This window comes from Talpa europaea (genome assembly GCF_964194135.1).
Source record: "Talpa europaea genome assembly, chromosome: 1".
In the NCBI taxonomy this organism is placed as follows: domain Eukaryota; kingdom Metazoa; phylum Chordata; class Mammalia; order Eulipotyphla; family Talpidae; genus Talpa; species Talpa europaea.
In genome coordinates, this window is record NC_140073.1 from 98870052 (window position 1) to 98891729 (window position 21678).

At 41.6% G+C, this 21678-nt stretch overlaps 1 protein-coding gene and 1 pseudogene across 2 annotated transcripts in view; both read right to left on the reverse strand.

The window, feature by feature from the left end:
* Positions 1–21678, reverse strand: part of CCDC148 (coiled-coil domain containing 148) — a gene marked incomplete at its 3' end in the record, with an annotated part of 222046 nt that overhangs the window by 9039 nt on the left and 191329 nt on the right.
* LOC311180344 (U4/U6.U5 tri-snRNP-associated protein 1-like) lies at positions 2618–5444 on the reverse strand (annotated as a pseudogene). Its single transcript has 2 exons — positions 3161–5444; positions 2618–3062 (listed from the first exon to the last, which is right to left on the reverse strand). The product of its transcript is annotated as a U4/U6.U5 tri-snRNP-associated protein 1-like (transcript).

Consider the following 21678-nt stretch of genomic DNA (forward strand, 5'->3'; position numbering starts at 1 on the left):
TGGGCAGGTTCATGGTGGATATGGGAAAACGGATAAAGGAATCTTGGAGCCCTTGATAGATCTGACAGGACTTTAATGCTGAAGCAGGGAATCAGACACACCAACAGACCAGCAGGCAGGGAGGCAGGCATGAGGGAGCGAGGAAAAGTGGGAGGCAGGTAGCAACCAAGCCTTCCAGCCCCGAGTTCTCCATACTCCCTGTCTAGCTTCTCTTTCTCTCCCCCTTGATGATCTCCATGCTCTCTCCACACAGGCATCTGCAATCACAGCATGCACCAAGCTCATGCCTCTAAGCGCTCTTTTACAACAACACATTATCAAGTGTGGGCAAGGAATCCTGGGTGGGAAAGCAAGACCACAGGTGGCAGCCATAGAGGCTAGGGGTGGGAAAGCACAAAAATAGCCTGAGCCACTCCATTTTCCCTACTGAAATCCCAGGAAATTACTGGCAGACTGAACTTGCAGTCACATGGTCCCCTCAGAAAGATTTGCTTCTGGGTGGAAAGCTCTTTTAAAAGAGGTAGCTCCTGAGTCTGGCACTGAATCAGCAGCAGCACCGGAGAGGAAAGCAGGGAGTATACGATAGATTCTTGTAGAGTACAAAATCCAAAATGGGCCTTAGTAGGAAAATCCTAAGCTCCTTTGATGGGCATGCCTGTCCTCTCTGTCCTCTTCAGTATCAGGAGTCAGAACAGCCAGACATATAGATTGAAGAGCCCACAGTCCAGATTGCTTCCTTCCTCTCTGTCTCCTTGTCATGGAAAGCTTTACTTCTCATTCTCTCCATTTTCACTAAGGCATGACACAACCTCTATTATGAGGTTCTACCCAGTTTAAGCAGTGAGTACAAACTAAGTGAACTACTGTGAAGTTTCGATTAAAAGATACCCTGGGATTTGACAATTACCATATGCTAATTCTCAGAACCTTTGGAAAGTTTCTCTTCCTTTGGGATATATAGGGTGCTTTGTCTGCAACAAAGTTGTGTCTCCTTTGTGGAAAAGTAATAGTTGTTTCGGTTAGGGGAGCTTGGCTAATGAAGAAGAAGTTACAGATGCAAATAAGGCATCTATACCTGGGTGGTAAGGAAGGATGGCTCCTAATTTACTTTGAGGATAATTAATTCATTTAGCAAATATGTATTGGTCACCTGCTATGCATCAATCATGCTGCTAGGTGCTGGAGTTACAATTTCCACCTAGGAGATATGCAGTTGTCCTCACAAAACTGACAATCTAATAAGCATACAAAGACGCAGGCATCTTTTTCCTGAATTGTCTTCATTTGGAATGACTGAGCATGAAGAATGCGAGATGGGGAGTGCAGAGCTGAAGGGGTCAAACTGTAGGAACTTTGCAAGCATGAGGGCTTTTGGTCAGGAAAAAGCCATGATTAGAAAATCCCTCCTGTAAAATGGAGGATGAATTGTAAAAAAAAAAAAAAAAAAGGCAAGACCAGAAAGTTCTCCAGATGAAGCTGATGATTCCTGAGCTAGGGGGCGGGGAGGGGGGGGGTAGCGGGTAGGGGGATAGGGAAGCTGGTAGGAACTAGGTAGAAGACCTGGATTTAAAACTTATATGGAAAATAGAACATCAAGTGTTAATTTTTTGGGAGAGAGGGAAGAAGTTAGGTTTCCAGGTTTCTGTCTTGCACAGTGAATGATGGTATCCCTCAGTAAAACTGGCAACTTAGAGGATGTAGAGAAAATGAGTTTAAAATCAAGCTTTTTCTGCTTTCCCGCCATGAGCATCCAGGACCAGTAACGGAGGTCTCACATGCACACCTGTAATTACGGACACCTTGGCCCAGAGAGGAGGGGGCATGTGCATGTGTAAATGCGGAGGCCTGTGGTTGAGGGTGTATAAGGGCAGCCTCCTCACTCTGATGAGGTTGGGCAGACAAGAGGAGACAGCCAGAGAAGTGCTGAGAGAAGCTGGTCTGTTTCCTGATTGAGCATGAAAGGCCTGTAAAAATCCACTGATGGCTCCAAAATTTCTCTTTTTGGTTATAAGAACAAAAGATTGAACTTCATGAGGATGGGAGTGGAGGTCCTCATTTCAGTGAGAGACTGGGAATCTGAGCAAACCGGGAGTGCTGAGCCAGGGTGGTGCTTGATAAAGCACACAGCTCACACAGTTGTGCTGTCTCCAGCGCGATGGTCAGGGTTCCTTTGACTACCTTGAAGATTTGGCATGGGAAATTAAAGAAATAGGAGACACGCTCAAATTCTTTTCTACAAAGGGGATGGGTAAACATTTCACTTTAAAAGGGGGAAACGTTGCCCTTTTCTCTTGCTCTCTGGACTGACAAACTTTACCTAAAGAGAAGTGAGGCAGAAACACTGCTGGGAGAAAGCCAAATACTCAAATATTCATGGGGAAAGAAAATAGCAACATAGTAAAGTCAATCACTTGGAAAATTTTCCACATAAATACTTTCAGCCATTTGAGGGAGCAGATTTTCTCCAAATTAAACTGTTGCTATGAAAGTCAATGTCGGGAAGCAGCTAAACTCAGTCTTTAGCTGTGCACAGAATCCCCGAACAGGAAGCCTGTGTTTTATGTTTTTATGTTTCCCGAGTCTACAAAGGTTGAAAGACCTGCAAAGAGGTATTTTTGACTTCTCCTGGGGGAGGAGTAAATAGCTTCCTATTGTTCAAAAGCCATAGCTGCTGTAGAATCAGCCATGGCAGTAACAGTAATCTGAAAAGGACTTTAAGCTTCCAGGCCTAAGGGTAGTTGAAGGGGCAGCAAGATCTGTAGAAATGGAGAATTTGCCTATCATTTAGCAGACTGTGCTGCACCGAGTATACAAATGCAAGTGCTTGGAAAACACTTTGGAAAAAAGGAGGGAACTTCATTTAATATTAAAGGTGGGGAGGAGGCCGGAGGAAGGTCAGCGTCACTTGGTAACATTTTGGTGTTCGTGCTCCTGCCGCTGCTGCCGCTGAGCACGGGGCACAGGGTCTTCTGGGCCTTCTGCTTCTCCTGCAGCAGCGCCACGGTGCCCAGGGGCGTGCCGCGGGAGCTCATCATTTTCAGGAGCGCCTCCTCGACCCGCTTCTTTTTTTTTTTTAATTTTAATTTTATTTTATTTTATATAATTCTTACACCATTTTTCATTTTTGCACAATGTATGCTCGTCCCGCTTCTTCCAGCACCGCTCCGTCCTCACCTATCCTCACCTCGCCGGAGCCCTTCCCACAGAAGCGCTGGGACAGCTGCCCGAAAGCCTCCTTGGGCGTGAGTTCCGGGCCTGCCTCCTCCACGTGCTCGATCTTCGCGTGGGGCGTGTAGCCTCTTTCTCCCTGAAGTCCGGGGTGAAGCCTCGGTTCTCCTCCTGCCGCCTGTGCTTGCCGTCGACGATCATCCTGCACTCGACGCAGTCTGCGGCCGACGGCAGGGACTTGTGGGCACCTTCACCCAGGCCACCCGTGGTCTCCAGCAGCCCTTTGCTCTGACACAGGGGCTGGGCTGCCGCCAGCCCCTGTCCACGGCGGGCTCTGCGTGCAGGGTAGTGGTGGAGGCGGCGAAGTCCTGCTGCTGTTTCTCCTCCAGGTTGACCGTGAGCCACCCTTGGCCAAGCGCTCGCGCCTCATCCGGTTTCAAGTCCGTGAGCTCCTCCTGCTCCTCTCGGTGGCCCGCCAGCCCGTAGGCGGGCATCTCCCCCGGGGTGCAGAACGCCCATGTGACATGGAAGATGATGGCCCCCTTGAGCTCCTCCTTCCTCGTCGTGCTTCCAGCCCGGCTGGCAGGATTCCAGCGTCTTCACAATCGCCACCACCTTCTCTCTGCTGTCCCGCAGCTGCTGGGGTCGCTGTAGCTGCCAACGGAGGCCCCTTCTCCAGCTGCTTCTGCAGCTCCAGCTTGGCTGGTCCCCCTCCAGCACCTCTGGGGAGCCAGTGGAAGCTCCAGCCTCCTCATGGCTGATGTCCATGTTCTCCACCCGGGTGTGGTCGGACAAGGAGGTTCGGGGGTGCTGTGGCACGGCTTTCTTCTCTGGCGCCTCTTGCTGGGTTTCCTCGTCCGCCTCGGGTACCCGGCGCCGACCCCGGCTCCGCAGCCTGGAACCGAAGTCCCCATCTTGAGAGTCTGGTCCCCCAGGGGCAGCAAGCCGTCTGTCCGCACTACCACCTCCTTCTCCTTGCGGATCTTCTTCACCTTCCGCTTGGTTTTGTTAAAGGTCACCACCTCCTCCGGCGTGAGCGGATCTCGCGTCGCTCCCGCTCCCGCAAACCATCGGCCATGCCGCCCGGGCCCAGCAGGAAAGAGTGGGGCCGCTCGCCCTCCAGCTCCTCGTCACGCTTGGACAGAATCGAGCGGGGTTTTTTGCTGGGCCAAGCGGTCCACACTCTCCAGTGCGTAGGCCAGGTAGCCCGGCTGCTTCTTCCGCGGTTCCACATTTTCCTCTGGCCGCTGTCGATCCACCAGGCCCGCGTTCGCCCGCGCGTCGCCTCTTCCTGCAGCACGCCTTTGTCCTTGCGGGTGAGGGTCAGCGTCTCCCCTTCTCGACAGGAATCCGCGGCGTGCTCCACGGTGAGGCCCCGCAGGTCCCGGGCACCGTCCTGGTCCTGTGGGCTCAGCCCAGCTTCCTCCTCCACCAGAGCGCTGATGCCTAGCTCTTGGCCCATCTCCTCCAGCAGCTTGGCCCTCTTCTCTGCCAAGTTCTTCTCCTTGGGCCGCTGCCGGCTCCTCTCCATCCAGGTCGCGGTGTCCATCCAGCCCAGGGCCGCCCTCCCCCAGCGCCCTTCTCTCCCCCGGCTTCTGGTTCATCAGGCGCCTGTCTTTGGCGGCCGCCAGCTTCTCCCGCAGCTCTTGTCGCTGTCGCAAGGCCTTGGGGTTGATGACATCCGATGTCATCAAGGAGGAGCTAATGGCTCCTCCTTGGTGCCCGCCTCCCTCTTAGCGGCCTTGACTTCCAAAGGGCTCGGCCCCAGCTCGGCGCGCGGAGTTTATTGGTCTCCTAGATGCTGAGGAATGAGGCATCTGCTGATGGAGTTTCGGAGCCCGCAGCGGCCTTGCATCCATCCTCGCGCTCCTCCCGCTTGCCGCGCCGCTCCGCGGACTCCATCCCGCTGCGCTCCCGCCCGCGCCGCTGCGGGGCTCGGCTTCAGCCAGGTGCCGCCCGGCCCTGCGCGCCCGGCTCCGCTTTCGCCCTTCGCCATCGCTGATGCCGTGGCCGCCGCCCCGAGGCTTGTGTTTCTGGTGCTCGGGTCCCGCGCCGGCTGCTCCGCGGCGCCCTGGGAGGTACCTGCGCCGCGAGCCCGGCCGCAGCAGCTTCCGCTGCACGCCCGAGCCGCCCGGAGGGCGCCAATCAGAGAGCTCCTTCTGCGTTCCAGCGTGACTCTCAGCCGGAGTCCTGGGATTGAATCTCGGGCATTTATTCAGCCTTCTGATGCCCAGACTCCGTGGGACTACGTCAGACTCGGGGTGGGGCTCAAGCATGGCTAGTCTGTTGAAAGTTCACCCAGATTTTTGTAAGCAACGTCCTAGGCTGAGAACCAACGTTGCCTGACCCAGGGGTCCCAAACCTGAGCAAGCAATAACCTGAAAGGCTCCTTGAAGGGCAGATGGCTCAATCAACGCCAGAGTTTCTGAGTCAGAGCAGTGAGGCAGCAGGGTCTGAAATTTACAAAATTTGCATTTGGAGCATGTTTCCAGGTAATGCAGGTTCTGCTGATCTGGGGACCATGGTAAGAGAACTACAGTAGAGATAAAGTACAGACTAGGGGAGTCAACCTGACTATTGCTAGCAGGACAAAACTAGTTACAAATTACTGCCTAGACAGGGCTGATTTCTCTTGGCACATGCTGTCTGTTACAGTTACACCGTTCTAAACTAGAAATTCCTGTTTTGGTGCTACCGCCATTCAGGAACAGTTAACCCTTCCCAACCACCATGATCTCAACAGGCCGCAGTGTCAGTGGCCCTCAGGTATGGGTCAGGGATGGAAAGTTCTAACAATGGTGGTCACTGAACTATTTCCTTTCCCTCTGTGAAGGGGTTGGGGGGGGATAAACACTAGTGCATCCTGATGACAGTTGAAAACCTTGGGCTACTGATGATATCTAAAGGGTATACTCAGCAAAATCAAAGATGGGGGAAATAACTTGAAAGCATTTCAGCCTTAAAATGGAGGTATGAGCCAATTCATTTGGGGATAGTTCTTGCAGCTCCAAGGGGGAGGATATTTTATCATACTGAAAGTCAAATCTAAAAGTGAGAGTGAAGTTCATTTTCCTACTGGCTGTAATCAATTCCAACCTAGCCATCTGAGTTCATTTGCGTTAGAAGTTAGGAGATATAAATAGCTGTGAAACAAAGTCTTAGATCTGGAAGTATGGGGTTAAACAGGACAAAATATGTAGTTACTGGAAGAATGTTATAAATATCAATCAATATTATGCCTTTCCCCAAATTACTGCAGATATTTCGGCCAGTCTATCCTTTTTTTAAAACTATTTTAATCCCTTTTATCTAGTTTTCAGTAATCATGTTATATCGTCAAATTTTTTAGAATAGTCCTTTCCAATAGCATTTCAAGTGGGTTACAGCATTAGGAGGTGTGTTGTCTATAGATATGGGTGTAGCATACAAGCCTCCTTTCAAGTTAGACAAGAGCAGGACGCTTCATAGCCCTGGGGCAATAGGTATACATCCTGAGGTGTGACCTGGAATGCCCAGAGGCCAGGTGACTGATGTACTTAGTCCCCCAGGGACTGATCAGTGGAACACTTTGTTAATAAGATTGGAGTCATGGGTGGGAGTCGGGTGTGTATCATTGGACTCACCCTCCCTAAAGCCCAAACTCCAGTGTTCAGTTTGACTCACCCTTCTCTGTCAATAAAAGGCCAGGCTCTTGCTCTTGAGCAGCATCCTGCATCCTTCAGCCTGCTCCACAACTCCTGTTTCTTTTCTTTATCACTGTGGTGTTGTTGACACAACATATAGAGAATTAAAAACATTAACAAATATCAAGCAAGTCTAAAAGTTATTGCTAAAATACTCCCTCCACCAGAGCATAGAACCTTACCTCTTAGTTGCTTTTTTCAAAGGTTTTCCTTAATTGAAAACCAATGCTTTAGTGAAAGAAATTTGCATCAAAACAAACATTCTACTGAATGGGAGAAAATAATTGTATTTCATGGGCCCAACAGTGGTTAAAATTCAAACATACAAAGAACTCATGAAATTCAATGATAAAAATAAAAAATTCAATTTTAAAAATGGGCCGATGATCTCAATAGATACTTCCCCAAAGAAGACATAGAGATGGTCAACCAGCACACAAAAAGATGTTCATCATCTCTTACTATTGGGGAAATGTAAACCAAAACCACAATGAGATATCACCCCACACCTGTGAGAATGGCTATTATCCAAAAGACAAGAAAAAACAAGTGTTAGAGAGGGTGTGGAGAGAAGGGAACTCTTATAAATTGTTGGTGGGAATGTAAATTGGTGCAGCCATTATGGAAAGCAGTTTGGTGAGTTTTCCAAAACTTAAAAATAGAAATGATCCAGTTATCCCAAATCTGCGTTTTTATCAAAAAAATATAAACAGTAATTGAAACAGATATATGCACCCCCAAGTTTATTGCATCATTATGTATACTAATCAAGAATTAGAAACCACTTAAGTGCCCTCCATTAACTGATGAAAGGATAAAGAATATGTGGAATATATACACTATGAAATACTACTCCGCTACATATAAAAAAAAATCCTGCCATCTTCAAGAACATGAATATACAGACCTAGAGGGTATCACATCTAGTGAAATAAGCCAGAGAAAGACAAACACCATAAGATTTTATTCATATGTGGTATATAGAGAAAACAAACAAATGAAGAAGATGAAATAAAAATTAAGTTTTATACCATAAGACCAATTGTGGTTACCAGAAGGGAAGGGAAAAGGTGGGTGGGCAAATTATGTGAATTTGAATGATGAACTTCTTATAGTACACACATATGTTGACTTTCTATTTTTTTTTGTCTAGGATTTAATTAATAATAAATTAATTTTTTTCCTTTTTTTTAATAATAAATTTTATTTTTATATTCCCCATACAATTTCAACCCCCCCCATTTTGATCCCAATACCTCCCCTCCTGCCACCCACCCCCCCAAAAGTGTCTCTGGTTCATAGATTTTTGTTGATTTTGATTTTCATTTTCTTATAGTTATTCATTTTCCTGGTCCCTTATTTAAGTTTTCTAGATTCCTGCTATGAGTGAGACCATCCGGTATTTTTCTTTTTCTTTTTGGCTTATTTCGCTGAGCATGATCCCTTCCAGCGCCACCCATGTTGCTGCAAATTGCATGTGTTTATCTTTTTTGAATGCTGAGTAATATTCCATGGTGTATATGTGTCACATCTTCTTGATCCAGTCATCTATTTTTGGGCATTTGGGCTGTTTCCAAAGCTTAGCTATTGTAAACAGTGCTGCTATAAACATAGGGGTGCAGGTGTTCTTTGGAATTGATGTTTCTGTGTCCTTTGGGTAAATACCTAGGAGTGGAATTGCTGGATCATATGGAAGCTCTATGTTTAGTAGGTCCAGAAATCTCCACACAGCTCTCCATAGTGGTTGGACCAGTTTGCACTCCCACCAGCAGTGCAGAAGAGTTCCTTTTTCTCCACACCCTCGCCAACATTTGTTGTTGCTAGTTTTTTTAATATGTGCCATTCTCACTGGTGTAAGATGGTATCTCATGGTAGTTTTGATTTGCATTTCCCTGATTACAAGTGATGTTGAACATTTTTTCATATGCCTGTTGGCCATTCTTTTTAGCTCTTCTGCCCATTTTTTGACTGGGTTATTTTCTTTGTTGTTGCTGAGTCTCATCAGCTCTTTGCAGATTTTTGTGATCAATCCTTTGTCATTAGTGTTGGGTGCAAAAATGTTCTCCCAGTTGGTGGGGTTTCTCTTTGTTTTTGTTATTGTCTCTTTTGCTGTGCAGAAGCTCTTTAATTTGATGTAGTCCCAGCTGTTTATCTTTGCCTTCACTATCACTGCTTTGGGTGATGTGTCTGTAAAGATGTCTTTGATGTGCATATCCTGTAGTGTTTCGCCTATATTTTCTTCTATGTATTTTATGGTTTCAGGTTTTATGTCTAGTTCTTTAATCCATTTTGAGTTGGTTTTTGTGTATGGTGTGAGGTAGTAGTCAAGCTTCATTCTTTTGCATGTAGCGACCCAGTTTTCCCAGCACCATTTATTGAATAGACTTTCTTTGCTCCAATGCATATTCTTTGCTCCTTTGTCAAATATTAGTTGACCATAAGTCTGTGGGTTTATTTCTGGATTTTCTATTCGATTCCATTGGTCTGTGTGTCTGTTCTTGTTCCAATACCATGCAGTTTTGATGATTATGGCTTTGTAGTATAGTCTGAAATCTGGGAGTGTGATGCCTCCATTCCCTTCTTTTTTTTTTTCAGGAGAGCTTTGGCTATTCGGGGTTTTTGGTGATTCCATATGAATTTCATCAATAATTGTTCTATTTCTTTGAAGAATAACATTGAAATTTTTATTCCTGAAATTTATATACTATTATAGTTTAATGTGTGGTTACTTTAACAAATTTTTTTTTTAAAAAGAAAACCATTCCTCTCCAGGTGATGCCACTTTCATTGCTACCCTTTAAAGTAGTTGTTAGTGGAAGTCAACATTTTCCTGGCTTACCAAGACAATTCTAGAAAAGTTCGATTCATTGAATTTGGAATTACCATGCTTTTTAAAATCAGGTTCTTGGGGGCCTCCTCCCTGGTGGCACAGTGGGTTGAGCACCGTGCTATGAAGGTGTCCGCAGCCTCTGCAGCGTGGGTTCGATTCCCTGCTGGCCAGGGAGAGTCCCACATGGTGCGGCAGACCTCTCCTGCCTTGCCCGCTGCTCCCCTCAGCAAAGCCTTTGATCTGTCTGCCTGTTCTGCTCCCCGCTCTGTCTCTGGTGAATCCTTCACCCTCTATGCCTCTGGCCTGTACCCCAGCACTTGTATAAAAATAAATAAATCTTTAAAAAAATACAGAGGAGGATATGTGTGACAGGATACACATTAAAAAAATAAATAAAAATAAATAAAATAAAATCAGGTTCTTAAAATCAGTGGCTGCTGGCTGCCCAGGTCACTGTCCAACATTTTCTCAGGGTTATTCAAAACTCCATCCTTATAGTCCCTTGATCCTCAGTAGACTTCACTTATCTGGTTAAACAGCCTACAGGGTGAGGAAATTGACCTCACCTAGAACTTTCTGCTGTTAAAATCTTAAAATGAGAGATTCTGTTCTTATTCCAATCATGAGGATCACCACACATACTGATAAAGGTTGTGAATAGCACAATTCTAGGAATGGATTAGTTGCCAACCTCCTACCCTCTTTATGTTCTCACTCATTTAACTTTAATCATCCTGGCACTTCAGATTATCAAGTTGCCCATTTTCAGTGGTATTTATTAACTGTATCCTATACCAGGGACTGGGCTAGATCTTCCCTCAAAAAGTTGTTTTTCTACTACTTCCTTTTTGTCTTGGGCTATAAGACACAATCAGACTTTTGCTTTATTATCTCCACAGCTATGGATCTCAGGGTCTCTCTCTTCAAAGTCTTTATTACCAATATCCTTTACTTGTTTTCTTTTCTTTCCTCATCTGCCCTGTCCTAATTCTGTTAAATTTATTACACATTTGTGAGATCAAACTTTAAATGGAACTCAATGTGGATTCCCCAGCCCCTCCTTGTTGTCTTGGTGCCCAAAGTTTCTGCTGGTCGAGCTAAAATGTAGAGTTGAGCAGGGGGCCTCTCACGAGGACAAAAGTCTTGGTATGAGGATATCTGCTGAAAACAGCAGGCAGACATATGGCCAGATTAGCATAACCAGCTAGAACACCTTGACAGGAAGTTAGTGTAAACATGGACTAGAGATAGGCTGTTTTGATCAGCAACAACAATGGCACCCCCCAGGCAATAGCCCCTCTTTACACCCCCCAGCTTGTGCCAGACTATTATGTATCCCCACATCACAGCCCCACCACACACATTCCTCTACATACTTGCCCACCTTCCCTGGATCTGATCCAAATAAATGTGAGACTGGCCCAGGAAAGGGCCGCTGCATCTCCGAGATGTGAGCCCCTCTAGGTCATTCTCTTTCACTACTTGGAGTTTGAGTTGTTTTCCTCCACCCCGCTGCCACCACAGGAGGTGACAACTCAGCACTCCTCCAGGGTTAATTTATTTACCTAAGATGCTTAACATTCTCCTTACGTTTCAATCCCATGCTTAATTCTTCCTCTTAGCAAAGAACTTTACTTCTCATTTAGTCCAAAACCCTCTGACCCTCTCCTCTAAAGAAACTGCTTTTCCTTATGTCACCAGGGAGTTCCTCCTACTTGACCTGTCTACCATGCCTGGTGCTGATCACCACCTCCTTCTTGAAATGTAACTCCTACTCTCTGACTTCTCCTCCTCCTTGTCTTTTACTGACTCATCTGTCTATCCAAAGATCCAACATGAATCCTCTTCTTTTTTCAATTTTAAAACATTTTCTGGGAAATCTGACTCTAACTGCAATCAAGGCATGCATACCTGCAACCTTCACCTCCTTAAAGCCCCAAATCTTTTGATATTATATTTTTGAAAAAAATGTAATTTAAGGATTGACTTTAGACAAATCTCTCAAGTGTAAATATATTACATTGATAGTTAAATACAGAGCTTCTAATTTAATGGGCATCTGAACTTGGTTTAGAGTTAACAGTCCTTTGTGAAAACTTGGGAACTAACATAATAACACAAGTCTAAATACAAGGCTGGAAGTCCTCCCCATGCTCTCCTAGAGATGTGTCATCATGGAACTTGGTTCCATGGACAGACCAATATTCTTTCTAGTCAAATTTTTTTGTGGTTCACTCCAACCTAAAGTCATAATTTCCCAATGTTTAATACCTTATAATATAGCCATAAGAATTTTAGCCTGAAATATTTATAGTAAAGTTAGTTAATTCAGCTACTTAAAAATCCAAGGTACACACTGATAGAATGTATAACTTTGAGAAATATAATTTCTTGTAACCAAGAAAATGTTTTATATATTTAAACAATAGGCTGAGGTTAGAACATTGGGATTATTAACTATAAACCATTTTATAAATTGGGGTATGTTTTCCAAATATAATGAATTTTATATTAGAAGAGTTCAGTTTTTTTTTAACCTTACATTCTAAGTCCAACTGCCAATCATGTCCAAATCTAGGCTTTAATAATTAGACCACATTGTCATAGACATCTTTTTTTTTTTTTTTTTTGATCCTCTAACATCAAACTGGTAACATCAAATCCCTTTGAACTGCCTCTCTTGATTTTGGGTAGATCTGCTGAAGCCTTTATTCCTATTAGGGATTTACATGTGTCCAGATATGGTTAATAATAGTACATTTCAAATACATCCATAGTGATTGGGTCTCAGGGAGCACATGACTTCAGCAAGGCCAATCAGAATCTTTCCCCTATGGATTTGTATATGAACATTGAACAAGAAAAGCTCTCTCTTCTTTGAGGACACCAAGCAAAAATGATGTAAATCAGTCTGGAGATGCTTATAGCTATGCTTTTTCTTTCTTTCCATCTCAGTCAAGACACATGAGAAAGTCCATATCAATGCACAAACAGATACAGAATAAAGAGGTATTTGAGTCCCTAGGCTAGTTCCACTCTTAACGCCCCATTCATGTGAATTTATCCACTCACTTTTCTGCCTAACCTAGCTTGAGCTAGGTTTCTTTCTGAGGAGTCCTGACTAATAACGTATCTTCCAGGTATAAGGGAATATTTATCATTTTATCTTCTATAACAAAAGGGCATGCACCACGCTGTTCCAAACATTAATCAGTTCATTTAACAAGTTGTAGATCATATAATGTTAACATCTCACAGGATGTTAACACATGTGCCATGAAAAATATGGTGGTGTTTAAGTAACTTTGGGGAAAATTAAGATAAATTGAAAAAGGTTTCTTTACAGCATGATCTCTCAGGCTATTTATTACAATACAGTGGTGTGTATTAGAATTTCCAAAAGGAGGATTTTGGGTGCTTATTTCCCCAAATTATATGATAAAATAAACCTCTTTCAATAGAAATACTACTTGCTTTTCAGTGAACAAGAGGGGATATTTAAATAAGTAAACTAATGGTCACAAACATATATTCATTGGTTTGCATTATAATTGTTTTCATTCATTGCTTCTGTAAAACTGCATTTCATGAGCATACTGGTTGTAGCTTAATTGCCTTTATAGGACCAACAACTAGCATAGTATCTAAAACAGAAGGCAGGCATCAATAAATGAAAGACAGAATAAATGATGAATGAATTTTAGAAGTAATGGAAATCATTCAATTGAATTTCCTAAGTTGTAGGTAAATAACAGGACACAGGAATTGGAAAAATAAGAATTTAAGGATAAAGTGGATATATACCTTTCCATGAAGCCTGTCTAATTACTCAGTAGATATTTCTTTGTAAGATATTTAATCATTTGAAGAGTTGAAAGAGAAATTGAATCATTGGAGAACAAGTCAGGTGTCTAATTCCTTTGGGCAATCGGGAATGATGGATGCTAAAATGCCAATTCAGACATGACATCCATGACAGGCCTTTACTGTGATTTTGGAGGGACAGCACAGACAAGAATGACATGTTGGTTTTCAGGAATTATTATGAACCAAAATTTGAAACACTACCAACCCAGATGAGGATTTACTTACCTAATTGTTTACATACATTCATTCATTCATATTTCTCCTAGGTGCCACATAGATGAATGTAAAAATCACATTTTGTAAAGCCTAAGAAAAGCCCAGAATAATTGGAAACACATACCAATAGATAAGGGCAGAGCCAGCATCTGATTTTTTTGAACATATGCAGGAATTTATCACTTGCCATCTTATGAGTTCACTAAGACAAGACATTCGTAATTCGACGCTAATTGGATAATTTACACAGTGATGCTTAAACTCATAAGGATTAATGGGAAATAATACTTAGCATTACAATTAATAAGTATTGTATTTAAAAAAAATTTAAGACATTAAATAATCATTTTGTAGGTTATATAAGAATGATACTCAACATGAGTGTCCATCTCACATTAGAAGCTTTCTTTGAATTCTTTCCCACTTTGGTTTCTAAGAAAAAAAATGAGTTTTACTGGCACTTTTCTGAATAATTCTTATGAGATATATACAATTTCTGACTCTCCAAGTTTCAATGAGTCTTTTCTGAGTCACAAGTACAGACAGAAGCATTGCTTAATGTGGAACTTTAAAAAGCCACAGTAATAAAACATACCACCATGTTATCAAATCATCTCCATCTGTTTTTATCAGACTGAATGTAATTGCTCCTCACTGTTCCAGAGACCAACCCCTGTATCATTCTGATGAACTGGTTTCTTTTCCTCAGGTGTCTGAGGGAACGGCTCTGAGATGACATAAGGAAACCACAGCCCTCTGCCTCAAACAAATGAGTTAAATAAACAAGATTACTAAAACTTGCCTCTCTAATAATATTTGGAAATCCCCCTTACAACTCTGTTCCTTTTCAGGTCCCTCAGAACCTCAGAACTTCTGCAGAGAGCAAACATCAAAAGAACCTAAGATTTTTATAGTGGTTCGGCCGCCCACAGGAATGAAGTAAACTCTGATTTTCTTTCAGCCTAGGAAATGATCAGCAAAGAGGCTTCACAAACAGATGCTTTACTTTAACATTTGAGGATTTTTTTTTTTTAAGTGCTACTTTCATTAACACTTTTGGGAGTTTTTTGGGGGGGATTTTCTCTCTCTTTTTTAAGTAACCTTTTTTTTTTTTTTAAAGATTTATTTATTTATGCATACAAGAGCTGTGGTGCAGGCCAGAGGTTGGGGGTGGGAAAGGGAGAGTGTGTGTGAGAGGATTCACCAGCGACAGAGTGGGAAGCAGAAGAGGCAGATCCACTGAAATATACTACTGAGGGGAGCAGCGAGCGAGTCAGGACAGGTCTGCTGTGCCATGTGGGTCACCTCCCTGGCCGGGAAGGGAACTCATGCTGCAGTGACTGCAGATAGCTTCATAGTCTTAACCCCTTGAGCCACCAGTGAGGTCCAGTAACCCTTCTTATACTCCCTTTCTTAATATAAAATATCTTCTTTACCAAAACATTTTTGTGATACATTTTATTTAAATATGTTTTGAAAAAAAGGAAATAAAAAAATACTTTTAGTGTTGGGCCTGACTTTCGTAGTGCTTCTTTCCCTTGGTCCCTCAAATGCTGATTTACTCCTGCTGTGTTGGGTTTTCCTCTTCAAGTTTTAACAAGCTTCTCCTGTGACTTCCTGCCAAATCTTGCCTCCTTCTGTCTCAGAACTCAGGCTTTGGGATTAAACTCTGGAGTCATCGTTAAGTTTTATGTTCAGGGAGAAACACACTCACAAAGTGGTACACCCTAAATTCCCACCAAGTGTACCCTGACTGGTGTTTAGATCTTGGGGAAGAGGGTCCATTGCCAGTACCATCTTGATGAGCTCTGCAGTCTGCACTGCAGGTTTCTCAGGTGAGTTGCTAAAGCTGATGTTCTACAGTGTCTATTACTTGAGGCTAAGATATGCAGCTTTCTTCAGCTCCCAAGCAGGATAAATGAAGCTGAAAACTATATTGCTGATGAAATTGATGGAGAACCAACTTTACTTTGAAAAGATGAAACAATGAAATGGACAGAGATCCAGATAAATACCTAGATGACTAACCTTCAATCCTCTATTTAAAGATGACATTTTCTCAACAGCATTATTTAGGTACTGGCAGAAAAAAAAATCTCCATTTATTACATTAAACTATATATATCCACACCCATATTCCATAGGACCTCTCTATAGATGTCTTTCAAAGGAAATGCAGAAATTCCTAAAAGAGGGCCATGGGCCAGAGAAGTATAATAAAACAGGCTTACAAAAACTTACAACAATGTCCACAATTTAACAGTTTATCAATAATTAAATCCCAAACTTGGGGAATAGCCTGGCAAATAGTGGACAGGCTGCAAAAGAAGTAAGGCAGTTTCCTAAGTTGGTGAGGTGATAGATAAAAACAAAATAGATTAGCTTTTATGACTTTTAATTTTAATAAACATCACAATAGCTCAGTGTTGGCCTATGTAGTACCAGCAAACAAAGGGTATTGAAAGATAGGTTGTGTCTCTTTGTTCACATTTTGCAGAGAATAAAGCAAGAGTGTGAACATCTCCTAGAAAGAAGGGCTCTCTCCTGTAACAAGAACTTCACAGGGCCTCCCTGGTGGCACAAGGGGTTAAGACGCAACACCGTGAAGCTATCGGCAGCCACTGCAGCACAAGTTCCATCCCTGGCCAGGGAGGAGACCCACATGGCGCTGCAGATCTGTCCTGACTCGCCTGCTGCTCCCCTCAGCACTGTTTTTCAGTAGACCCACCTGTTCTTCTCCCCACTCTGTTTCTGGTGAATCCTCTCACCCTTCCTCACCACACCTCTTGCCTGTACCCCAGTTCTTGTATGCATAAATAAATCTTTAAAAAATATATTAAAAAAAAAATCAACAACAAGAACTTCACAGTAATGAAGTTCAGAAAATAAAAGTCCTGGTTTTCTCACAGACCTAATAATGACTGGTTCTCCCAACCTCTTCAAAAACCCATAGTCCAAGTTAAGCTGAGAAAAACAGGCATTAATTTTTCTCCTCAAATTTAGATTATTTCCTCTAACCTGAGCTATTGGGCAATCTGATGCCCTACTAGATTAAAGAGAAAGGATATTTTATTTTCAAAGCATAAGCTAAATGTCTATACAATACTAATGTCTCAGAGATATAGCCAACCTGATCACATATATGAAAGGCAACTCACATTTTTCTCTCCAAGTGACTCTAAATTTTCATCTTTATTGTTCTCTTCCAGATGTCACAACTCTCTGCAAGATTCCTCATTATTTCAATAGACAAGAATATTCCCTAAGGCCTCCTTTTGAATATACATCTCTCTGAGATCATGTCTCTGGTTTCCCTGACAATTGTCACATCAATAAATCTATCCTCCACCTGAATTCTTGGCTCTGAAAATAATTTTATAATCTTGACTGGGCATAGTCCATATTTCTCTCTTACTTGTATTCTTCAAGCAGAAATGTCTTGTTTGGATGGCTTCCTTTCTAGGCGTAAAAATGTTCATATGCAGAATTATGCATAATTGTAGATGTAGACAAGCCTTACTATAAATAGGTCAATTGCCCTACATGGACCACAGGAAAACCTCATCCAAGCTTCACTCAGCATAACATCAGTTATGTCTCCATTACATGGAAGCTGCAGGTAGTACGGTATGCTGACAGATCTTTAAGATTAACTTGCACCAAAAGCTCCCAGTATTTTTTAACAGCATCAAAAAGCCTTGCTCTTTTAGAAACATTTAGAGTTTTCAAGCCCACACACATTCAAATAATACTGATAATCCTCTCTCTGTTTGTGGGATTTAGAAGAGCTACAAAGAAGAAAGAACCATAATATTTTGACAAATTAATGCATTCTTCTCTTTAGGTATATTTGATGGAAATTTTGGACTTTGCCCTTTTCAATTAGTAAAACATAAATACAAGAACATTTGATTATATAAGGACTTTATAACCATACAATAGAAAATGCACATACTTATTTGTTATATACTGGGTACTGATATTTTGAAAACATTTTATACAAATACTTGTATAAAACTTTACAGTTTTCAAGATATCTCACATACATTATCAAGATGGATTCAGTGTAAAAGTAATTTATCATCCAACTAATAGCTATACAATATATAACTCACTTTCTCTACTTCTCCTGACTATATGAGGGTATAAGCAATTACTTTTATTTAATTAGGATTTATAACCCTACTTGTTTCCAAACAAGATTTGAAATGACATAGACTATTAAGCCCAAGGTAAAGCAGCAATATTAAAAATCAACGAAGATACAAAGTCAAATATAAAGACTAAATGTTTCCAAGTAAATGTTGTTACAGCTGTGCCAGGAAATTGCCCCTAACAGGAGACAGTATTTACTCCCCAGGTAAGAATGCTGAAACTCTGGGGCTCTTTAACAGTTATTTCCAGACATGTCCCATCAGCAGGGCCTCTAACAATACTGTCACACTTCTCAGACAGTGGTTGGTAAACCAACTGCAAGCACACTTGAATCTTCAATGTGCTTATTTTTAAAATGCGGAATCCTGGGCCCAGCCTAGGATCATGGGTGGTAAGATTCCAGGACTTCAGTTTTCACCTCTGCACCAGGTAACATTTTTGCTCTCTGAAGTATGGAAACTGCTAAGATACTGGGACTGGGGGCTGTTGCATGGGAACAAGAGAACATCCAGCATCAAAAAGGTAGAAGTTTGTTTCAGTGATCAGTCTGTTGGACACTGCTTCATGCCTTTCTATTTCTGCCCCACGCTTGCCATGCTTCCAAATGCCGGGTCTGTGGCTCACTTAATATTTCTCTTTGGATGGCCCCATGTTCATGGCCTCTGCTGAAGGTACTGTTAGTCTCTTCGTAGGGCTCCATCCCATGGCAACTCATCCACTGACTCATTTTTGATAGCTGTCACAGATTTCTGGTGTTTGTGTATGCTCTGTCCCCTACTGGTTACTCCTAACCTCACTTTGAGAGCTCCGTGCATGCTGCAATCTTTACTTGTCTTGCTTAGGGTCAGTCTACTGCAATGCTGTTTGTGGGAAATGAGACATGTCCTCCCCAGCTTCTGGTCATCACTGCCTAGGAAGGGGAAATTATATGTTCCCTGATTTTTTCATATAATTTCTAGTTCATTGTCTTTATTGAATGGTTCTCTATGTCAGGTTCTCTTACCCTATGCTTTCTCAGTCTCAAAATGCTTGCAAAGTCTACTCCCTGCTGTTTTCCACTTTCTTCAGTACATTTATTGTCTCATTGTTTTCCTCCTACATGACAATTTCACGTGAACACACATCTAACATCCTGACTTTAAAGTTTATTTTCCTAATTTTTACACTATATTGCAATACTCCAGTTATAGTCATATACTTGGGACTTACTATCATTTAACGTCCATTTGCCTCCAAAGTTTTGCTCTTATTCTATGGGAATTTTTGCCTTTTCTCTTAAAGTTGAAGATAATATTCTAAACCCAAACTTTTTAGGATTGTAAGACCCCTGGCAAAAATATTTGATTCATCTTTGAGAAGTATCCTTTGTTCTTAACTCAGAGCTTCCTTTTGGGAATACAGGACCTAGGAAATCAGTTTTAGAAGACCATGAAGAGCATATCCTAGGAATTTCTTACGTTCAATTTTGCTTCCAAAGCTACCAGTATTAACAAGGTGATCTGCTGGAAATACCACCTCTATATTCAACTCCCTTAGTCTTCTATTCTAGCTTTCAAAGTTTCCAGGCACCTTCCACTTTTCTTCAAATTGGCTATACAAGCCAGAACAAATGTGCCTCTAGTGTATACACAAGGACTTTACTTCTCATTTTGGGAAAGTTCACAAGGAGACAGCACAGCTAAGATGGTACAGAGGGCTGTGTACAGGCAATTTCATAGCAGTTCAGAGGAATCACAGTTCTCTTCTCAGGAGATCTAATCACATGGATTCTTTCACCTACTAGACTGGCTGTGATACCTAGTCATGTGTTGGAGCTGCCTCACACCAGCTGGAGAGAACTAATTGTTCATTTTTTAAGGACATTTGCAAGCTAATTGCTAAGAAAAGCTATCAATAAACATTATATTACAAAAATTTAAAACAGATTATGCATTAAGACAAAGGTAACAAATACTCAAAATTTATAACATGTTATATTTTTTAAACTACATTTTACTATTAATTATGGTCTTGAGATATCTGTCCAGTAGAAAAATGATATATAATGGTGTGCAACTGCATGGTCCTTCCTAGTTCTGTGTCCAATGACATCAGGTTGGTAGTTTGAAATAAGTTATACGGAGTGGATGATTACCCTAGCAATCAGCAAATGCTACAATCGGAATTTATCCCAGTCTCTTCTCAACTACAGTCAGTTGTTAAATATTTGTTTACCAATACAATGCATTACAAATGTATTGTACCACAGGTACATTACCAATACCAATAAAGACATTTACCAATATTTGTTAAATATTTACCAATATATTAATATTACCAATACACTAATTTACATTATTGTTGTGAATCCACTTAATTTTAAGATGGAAAAACATAACAATACAAAATAGTTATGTGTTAACATTCTCAACTTTACTTAAAATTTTCCCATTCCCACAATCTGCTTTCCTTCCAACATGACCTTGTTTCTACCAAGTTAAGGCTTTTGGAAGAATAACTTACATTAAATAACTGTCCTGAATAATTTTTATACTCAGCTATTATGTTACATATTGCCCCCTCTTTCTAAGATGAAGTCAGAAATTCCTTTACATAAAATTTTTTAAGTATTTTTTCTCTGCTCAAAACCCCTACTCTTTATATACACTGTCCCCTAGACTTCACTCTACATGTGGGTGTTTGCAATCATGTTTGGTATTTGTGTTTGTGTGTGCATAATTGTGTGCACTCTATGGTAGTGTACAGGTACTACTGATTGGGTAACTGTACATTAAAATAACTACAATTTAAGCCTGGCTCAGTGTCTACTAAAACACTAGAAAGGGAGATCATTAAATGCCTTAGAATCAATACTTGAATTCTTAAGAGGGAATTCAGGAGTAGGTCAGCAAACATATTCAAGGATCAGAAAACTGACTCAGGAAAATCTAAAGAAAGGAAGGCTCCTTATATGGCAATGATAAGGCTAATGGGAAACTGAAAGTGATGTTGGGGAATGATTGGGAATTTTATACAGAGGAGTCATTGTTCTCTATTTCCACTCAAGATAAGTCAGGATAAGAGGGATTCAATTTACAGCACTTTATAAAAAGAACTTTAGAAGAATTCAGTTTGAGAAAATTATCTTAATTTTTTTGCCCCTAAAGTTGTTTTTAATCAGCCATTTTAATCAATGACTCCATAGAAGTTTAATTTGAAGGTAGAGTCTCATTACCAAAAAGTCACCTAAATAGGCAGTCTTTGAGAGATGAGATTTCAGGATTTTCCCCACAAGGAGATATGAACCTTTGCTTTGTAAATATTCTCCAAAGTTCTAAGTTCAACTGAAGATCATATTTACTAAGGCTACCCCAAATAGATGGTTATGTATACTTAAGGGATAAGGATATAAATACCTAAGACATGTAATACTGCCTGAGAACAAAGAAACATGCTGTCTAAAAATTCAGTTTCTGATTATGGCAATAGGGTACTTTTCCAGTAGGGAATGTGAGGGCCTCAACCAAACAACTTCCCCCAATAATCCACTTTTGTGTGTGTTTGTCTAATTCCACTTTGAGCCCATTTAAGTATTAATATGTGCAATCTCCCAGATTAATTACCTCCCTAGTTTTTACTGCCATTCTTATGGTAGGTATAGTTTCTATACACAAATCTTCTGTTATCCTGGGACTTGTTAAATCCCTATGAATACATAAAATCCCTTTGGAAACAAAGTGTTAAGCCATTAAATATATTCATTAATTTTAATGTCAATAA